The sequence below is a fragment of the Chanos chanos genome, chromosome 7 (genome assembly GCF_902362185.1).
Source record: "Chanos chanos chromosome 7, fChaCha1.1, whole genome shotgun sequence".
Taxonomy (NCBI): Eukaryota; Metazoa; Chordata; class Actinopteri; order Gonorynchiformes; family Chanidae; genus Chanos; species Chanos chanos.
This window is the reverse complement of record NC_044501.1, coordinates 36,026,614-36,035,266: the sequence shown is the minus strand read 5'-3', so window position 1 is coordinate 36,035,266 and position 8,653 is coordinate 36,026,614. Positions and strand designations below refer to the sequence as shown.

The 8,653-nt window shown below is 38.6% G+C and overlaps 1 pseudogene; it reads right to left on the bottom strand.

Moving 5' to 3' along the window:
• Positions 1–2,486: 2,486 nt before the first annotated feature.
• On the bottom strand, positions 2,487–8,429 carry LOC115816295 (interferon-induced very large GTPase 1-like; annotated as a pseudogene).
• Between the last annotated feature and the right edge of the window lie 224 nt (positions 8,430–8,653).

The window sequence follows — 8,653 nt, the reverse complement described above, 5'->3', positions numbered from 1 at the left end:
GTTTATTAATTCATTCAAAAATGGCTACATAGCTGTTATAGTGGGTTTTTTTTTCTCAGACTAAGAAACATTTTTCTTCCAACGTATATGACTTAGCGTTTTGCGCGAGGGACTCCTATGTTAGGTGAAATTCGCGGAAAACCACGATGATTGCTCAAATTTGTAGAAAAGTTGCGGTGATTGGACAAAATTGCAAGGGCACGCAGAATTCACGGGGATTGGTTGAATTGCGTTAATTGTTGCGATCGCGACATGGCGAAATCCTGGAGGTACTGATTTATATGTCCTTACCCACCAGAGGGCAGCATTGTGACGCGTTCACAGTATTGCCCCTCCACCCCCTACTCCCATGGCCAGTAGATTAATCTAATACTAAAATCATACTGTTGAAGAAGACTGGAAAAGAAACGAACATTCTCTTTGATTTTGTTTTGAGTGAAAGACTGAAATAAAGTAACCAAGGCAGCAGATTCAAATTCAAACTCAGAAAATAGAATCATGATACTTGTACAGTACAATGTTTTTCTGCTGTTGCTTTGTTCTCTTGTTTTCCCTGTAAGTCTGCAGTCATAATATGACATCGAACTACAGAGTAACAAGGACAGCAAGATAGACGTCCACAGCTTAGAGACCATTTATATGTGAGTCACTGCTACACACTATTCAGAGTTCTTTTTCATTAGCTCATTTTGAGGTTGCATTTGGGTTCAAGTCGAAGCTAAACATGCAGTGGAGGGAACATTATGAAACAAACATAATTTTTTAAATGTGCACGATGAGAAACTGACATATCTTGATTTGGCCACCAGAGGGAGCCAGAAGACAACATTACCCAGTGTACCTTACCTGATTGCAGGTTATTTGTTACAACTGCTAGTCATTGTCTGGATTTTTAAGATTTCTCTGCTTCTCAGTTCAGTGCTCTGTCTTGGGTTTCTTTTGCCTTGCATCTACTGTACTTGCGTACGGTCTGCCTTTGTGTCATTTCTTTGCTTTTCCCCTGGATCTTCTCAGTATGCATTTATTCTTCTACAAATAAAGTCAGTAAAACTACTGTTGGCTGCATCTCTCCCTCCCGTGTTAACTCTCTGTATACTCTAGCAGAGAACTCAGCTCTGCTGCTGGTAGAAAACATGTACAGTGAATAGATAAGGTGACATATCTGTTCAAATTTGAAGTAATTACACACTGTATGCTGCAGTTCTGATCTGCAGAGAATTAAAGACAGTAACCTCATGCTCTGTTTTTCTTGTCTAATTGCAATAAGGAGTTTCCCCACAAGAACCGTTCTAGGTCCTACGTGGGCAAATTTCAACTGAAACTGAAAAACATTTTTTATCATCCTGTGGCATTCCTGTGAATTCTCTCATTTAGTGTCTACATATAAATTCACTCTTTAGAGAACAAGATAAACACTATTCTCTACATTCACTTTTCTTTGTGCTTTTGAATATTTAGGGCTTTATAGGTTCCCTAACTTAAACACACAAAGCATCCCCTATTTTTTGTATTTTTCCCTTAGTAAGTGTTTCTGTTATTATTATACGGGTGATGTGCAACCCAAGACTTTATACATTCAAACTGACTACTCATTGTCTGACACAGCTAATTGGTTTTGCGTTTGAATTCAGGCATTTTGTTCACTACAGATTTTACAAAACACTAGTTTCAAAGCAGATGATTATTTGTTCAGAGATAATATGAGAAACTTTTTTCAAAAAAAATATGACAGTTGATGTAAGTAATACATATGACTGGTTATACAAACATAAACATAAGCCAAAAAATAAATAAACAAATGCATGAATCATTAGCTGAATCCTAATAACAGTGAAACCCATCCAGTTGAATAAAACAACAAAACAAATTAATATATCAGGTAAAAATGAGAAACCCATTTCAAAAACTGTAAAATTAAGTCAAACATTAAACCGGACTCTCAACACATTAGTTCAATTCTGTCATTCTACTCTCTACCCTATCTTCTTGATAAAGACCTTCTTTATACAGATGCAAGAGTTTTTTACCAGGTTTGGATTAGCAGCGACTAAAAGGAACAACATACAGTTTAATGCATTTTTACATTTCAGTTTTGTTCTCAACAATAGCTCCTCATCATAAAAACAAATGTATTTGTTACCTCAAAAGTACATTATTAAAAAATATTCACTATAACTTCAAAGAGAAAAAGAAACATGTAAGCAAGTGAGAGCTGCTGACAGAATAGCACATGTCATGAAACACATATTATTGTCACAGTAGAGTAAAATTTCCACAAGAATTTTATTTATATTTACTAGTAGGTTTTTTAAACACATGTGAATCTCCACCAAGACCTGTCAATGATCGATTTAGCAAATACTCATTTAGATTTTATTTTATACTTGGTGATGGTGCCAAGGTCTTTTGATCAAAACTTTGGTTGGTACAGAGACTATAGTTTTAGATAAGCTCTTAATTATACCATGTAATTACCCCATACAATACTATTCCCTCAGAGCTTTCTCTGCCTGTGCCTTTGTAATCAATCTCCACCCACTGGATAAATCTGCAGGTTCAGTACCATATTCCTTAGCAAACTCCTTGTTAAATTTTGTCATCACATACTTCCAATAGTCTGAGGACTGAATGGTGCTGTCTGGGGGGATGTGCCAATCAGGGAAAATCTCTCTGTATTTTTTGTAAGGATGCCACTCACTCTTTGTCTCAGTGCAGCGGAAACTTGACTCACTGAAGACAAGAAAGGGACAGATATCAGTTACCAATTTAATAGAGGATCTCTGTGAGTGTTTACCTAATCCTTCAGGCCTGTGAACTGAGGCAAAATGTTCCCTGTGCTCTCCCCCTCCTGCCTCACATGGTGCCTTACAAAATGGACACTGTTTCCACAGCCAAACACTCGTTTGAACAGTATATCCTGTGGCTTCAGCTCCAGAGTTTTCAGTTTATCTTTCATATTTCTTCTCTGTAATGAGGTTTTCAAGTCTGACTGTAAGTCCTCCACTGAAGTCCTAAGATATCTGACAAACTGTTCCTGCTTTGCATTGTTGAGGGTTAAAAAGTTTACAAGTGCATCATTAGGGATTGTAAGCTGGTCCCTCAAAATTGTGCAAATGTTGTTAATGAAGCCCTTTATGTTATTGGATGTCTTTGTTTCTTCCTGTGCTTTAGAAATGGCCTCTGTAATGCTGTTTATGATCATGGTCAGACACTTCTCCTCTAACTTAGACATTTTCTCTACTGAACAGTGTTTGGTAACTTGGACAGATATCCAGTCTTTCACAAAAACTTCGTAAGAGGAAATGTAAGTCACATAGTTTTTAAAATCAGATTCATCAAGCAGTTGTTTTAAAAGTGAGTACTGAAAAGAGCCACGTGAGCTGAAATTAACTGCTTCTTTACTGGACAAAACTTCATCAACAATCTCAGTGCCAAGAAATTTGGCAATATAGGTCTCTATTGCTGGTTTGAGGCAGGATGCTGTAAATTCACATGCTTTCTTCTGACACTGGTCACGCTGAAAGAAAAGATCCTTGAAGTCTGTCCAGTACTTCTCTTTGTTTCTTTCAAGCCATCTGCGAGGATCATTATTCTGTATGAAAGAGTCATGCATTTTTTGGAATTTTCTCCCTGCAATGCTACAAATGTACAGTTTCAGAGACTCTTCAAACTCTTTGCCTGTTTTGAGATGTTTGTTGGCCTTTAAAGTCTCATCAATCAAATTCAAAATTTCTCTGATGTATGTGTCATCATAGTCAGTCTGCTTTGCTGTCATATCAGCCACATACCATTGACATTTTGCTATAAGTTTGTCTGACATTTCTTGGGTTTCCTTAATCAGTTTATGATACCAGAAATCTGTAAAATGTTTTTTCCAGTCCTTTTTACTGACCGAGAAGCTCTGTAATCCATAGTCATGGAAGTTCGCTTTATTTAAGTGTTCAGCCACTGGACTTCCTCTTTGATTAAGATTGACCCGTACCTGTCTGAAAACACTTCCCATGATATCTTGTTCTTCAAGTCCTTGGAAAGACAATTCACGAGTTGTTTCATCCCACATCTTTTCAAAGTCAGACTTTAGTTCATGCTCTGATTTATCAGCCTTCCTCTTGTGACAGTCTTCAAGCAACTTAAGCACCTTATTCTCCATTATACTGGTGTGGTTCTTTTTGATGGACTCCAGCCTCATCATTCCCTGGCAGAGTGAAGCAGCTCCATCCAGACGATTTGTGACAGAATTCTCCAAGTCTTTTCTTACAGATTTGGCACTGTTTTCAAAGTCTCCTCTATATTTTTCCACAAGTTCCACATGGCAGTCTCTTTTTTCATAGTATGAAGCAATATTGCCTAAAATACTTTGCTCTCCTTTGTCCAGCTCAGTGGATGCATCAGTTTTCAGCTGAATGAGGAAACTTTTTATGTCTGATGTCTGTGATGTCTCAGGGAATTTACCAAAATTGGAAATGTTTGTCTCAGCTTTTGTTACCCATGTGTGCATGTCCTTTCGGAATTCCCATTCCCACTTACTGTACTCAGTGCACACCTTCATGTAAGCATCAGCCACCAAGCTGTTCCTAAAGCTGAAAATAAAGTTTTCAAATTTCACAGCATTCCATAAACTTTTAGTCCACTCCAGAAAATCCATTACAGTGTTTCTAGATGTTTTGCATTTCTTGAAAACATCAATCATGCTCTTTTTCAAGTCACAAACAGATTCACTGTAACCTGCACTGACTGGTGACATGGGGGGAGTTCCATGCCAGAGCCCAGGGATGTAAAAACTGTCAGTCTCTGGATCATATTCCATCACATCAGTGAATTTTGTATAGTCTTCCTTGTTCTCCATTTTGGCTGCTGCCTGTGTCATCTCATTCAGCTGCTCCAACAGCATTTTTCGATCCTTCATGTTCTTGTCATGTGCTGAGACATCTGCCACATTCTGATGCACAAACTGACATTTGGGTCTCTTGCCCACTTCCTTCATCCTGAGAAAGGCATGAACAACAATCTGCAAGGTGTCTTTCATTTCTGTGGAGTTCTCCATAGCAATGTTTATAACTGTCACATCGCTCAGTCCAACTACAAGCGTGGCCAGTTCATTGTCATGCTCATAGCTGTAATCAAGTTGAGCCAGTTCTGGTGACTTCAGTCCCTCTGTGTCAATGATTAGCAGAAAATCACAGTTTAGTTCTTTTCTCATGTCGTCTTTGACTTTGATTAGCACCATGAAAGCCCCTCTAGTGCATCTTCCATTACTGACAACAAACTGCACCCCAAATATGGTGTTAAGAAGAGTAGACTTCCCTGTGCTCTGGACTCCCAAAACTGTCACCACCAACATTTTATTATTGGGCTTCACCAGATTGTTCAGCTGATCAAGCACATCACTCACCCACCTCAGGGGTATATTAGATGCATCTCCATCAACCAATTCAATAGGGAAGCCCTCAAGCAACAACTCTGCACAGAGTTTGGGGAGGTGAAGCATTTGTTTATGTGATTCTTCATTTTCTGGAAGGATGACAGCTGATTCATATAACTGACCCATTTCACGTAAAAAGTGTTCAATTCCTAAGGAACTCTTTGAGATCTTGTCATCCAGCTCAGCAATCTCCTTTTTGCTTTCTTCTGAGGAGTCCTGACATTTCTCTTTATACTGCTCTCTAAGGGTTGAGAGTTTTTTACGGGACAAATTGTCCAGATTCATTCTCATCCATTTTAAGAAGTAGGATCTCTCCAAGCCTGGACTTGAGAGTGCACTAATGAAACATGTCATTGCCTCTGACACATCATTTTCTCTTTGCTTTTTTCTTAGGTCCTCCTTCTTTTTTCTGAGATCACTTTTATACTTTTCAATTTCCTGATTCCCAGCTTTCCTCAGTCTGCACTCCTCTTTCTCTACCCTAGCCAAATCCATCCAGATATCTCCCTGCAAGGGGAGTTGCTCCTCCTTGAACTGTTGTATGTCCTGTATTTTTGATGTGATTTCATCTGCATTTCTCTTGGCATTCTGACATTCCACTGTATTCTCATCCACAAGGATTCCAAGTTCATCTGCCACTGTGGTCATCTGCTCCAGTGCCATTTTGTGTGGGCTGTTTGTAATCACATTTGTTACCATGGAGCGAAGAGTCTTGATAAAGTCAGCATCATTCTTTTTGTCTTTTAGGATGACATTTCTCTTTCTCAGTCCTAAATACTTGGCTTCATTTTTTAAAGCAGTATAATTGAAGTTGCTGCTCTGTGCATTTCCAACCAAATACAACTCTCCTTTAACATGCTGACTGGGGAGCATCTTGTAGTTTGTGTCCAAATGATCAAAAAACACAAACACTGCTGCAGATGTCTGACACAGAAAAGCAAACTGAGTGTCAAATGTACTGATATCACCTCTCAAATTAGCCACGGCAACAGGCTCTGGAAAAATGTCCATTCTTTTGTTCCCACATGGAAGATACCAGCTGATTTCCACCAAGCCATTTGATATCCTCCTCAATGCATCACCTGAGTCCATGTTATGGTGGACAAATGTGTCATGGTACTGTTGGGGATTACTGAGTAACATGTTTAAAATGTGTGACTTGGAAAGGCTGCATTCACCAAGTCTTACAAAAGACACCAGTGGGATTTCAGAGACAACTATTCTTTCCTCAATAAATCCTCTGGAATCTGTTAATGAGTGCGGTCTGAACTTCTTTACAATATCTCTCATTGACCAAAGCATGAACATGACCTTTTGTGTGTCACAGTTTGGCAGAAGCAGAGGAACAGAAAACTGACATGAAGACATTTTCAGGGCAATTTCCTGCTGAAGAAATCTGTCTGAGCAGAGAAAGAGTGCAGTTATAATGTCTAAAGGATTTATATCCTTTCTGTCTAGCAGATTCTCCTCATCACTGTACCAGTCTGTTTCATTGTCTGACTCATCAGCCTTACGATCCCCTGACGGGACAAGTTTGACAGACCTGGCAGTAACGTTCACCATCATTAGTTTCTTCAGGAAGAGCCATGGCAGTGAGGAGAGTGACTGAACTGGCTCATCTGTGACACTCTCCCTGCCAATCTCCAGCGCTGTACTGAGGGAGAGCTTCTCAGGATAGCACTGCTTCAAATCCAGGTCCCACAAAAGTCCTGTCAGCACTGTACCTGCAAATGATGAGATATTAATTTGTATTTATCTCTCTCATCTCAATGATATCCACCATCTATTTTAAATATTGACTTTGATATGATTTTTACAGATCAAGTAGAATGAAGGACTTTCTTAGCTAGACTACAGTTTTGGCATTTAATCTTAAAGCTATGGACTAAAGAATATACACACTTGTTTCTAAAGCTCTGACTATGATTTAGGAAAAATTCTATCTCAAAAGGATGTTTTGAACAGACTTTTAAATTCTGTTATTTTTAAACTCTCAATGGATTCTCCATTTAGTCCAAGAAAACAAAGCAAATGTAAAGCAGCCGACAGTTAACATCAGGAATTATGTGAGACTTGCACTGATGACATTAGGTTGCAAAACGCTTTGTATAGTACCATAACAGTTCCAATCATGCTTATGCTTATGATGGTTCATCAAAATGCATGTTATTTAAGATGTGAAGCTTTGTTATCATTAAACAAGTTACAGCAGAGTCTTAACAGTTTGTGCTGCAGACCTCTCAGACCTAAATTCACATTTCAGCCTTGCCTTGAATACAGTTTAACGTTCACACTTCTAACTAATGTATACTAATGAAGACTTAGTCAGTTTTAACCCTTAGCCACAAATCCAGATAAGAGAGAGAGAGAGCAGTGAGTTTTGGGTTTAGAGGTGGAGTACACGATAATGTGAATGGTTTCCTTCTAGTAAAGTTCATAAATGAAACTATACACCAAATTATTACAAAACTGCAACCAAAATAACACAGATTACTAAGGTATTATAAAAGTAATTCAGCACAGTGTATGTGGAGTGCATTAATGGAAATTATGACAATTTACAAAAGGAAGAATCAGAAAACTTACATATTTTTAGAGACGTACAGATGTTTTTAAGCAACTCTTTCACTTGAGGTGCATTTTCAGATGTGTTGTCAAACACTTGGTATCTGTTCTGAAATCTCTTCACCACTTTTCTGAGCTCCTCTGACTGGCCAATGAATTCTACAATTGACAAGTCATTCAGTAAATCCCCTCTGGTGAAGATGATCCATGTCTTGTGTAAACGTGCTTTTCCTAAAAATTCCTCAATCTTCTCAACAACTCTCTTTTCTTCTAAGGTGAACCTCCCGATGGTGATAACAAGAAGAAAAGCACAATAGCCTGGTTCATTTAATCTGAGCACATTCTGATTTAGCTGATCAAAAACCACATCCTCTTCTGAATTAATGATTCCTGGGGTGTCATACACGGCAATCTCAACCTCATCAATACTGCCATGTTCCATCTGTATCTTCTGAGTTACAGACCGGGAGCTTGTTTTTGAGGCAAAAGCTGGTCAACCGAGAATAGTGTTTCCAGAAGCACTGAGGCCTGACCCAGATTTTCCAAGTAATATTAAGTTTAGGGGACTCATTATCATCCCAGTGGAATGGACAGCAACCTGATGTGACTGCACAGAGGAGAGAAGGAAATAATGACTTCATAGTAATCATTCTTAATCAGAACTTT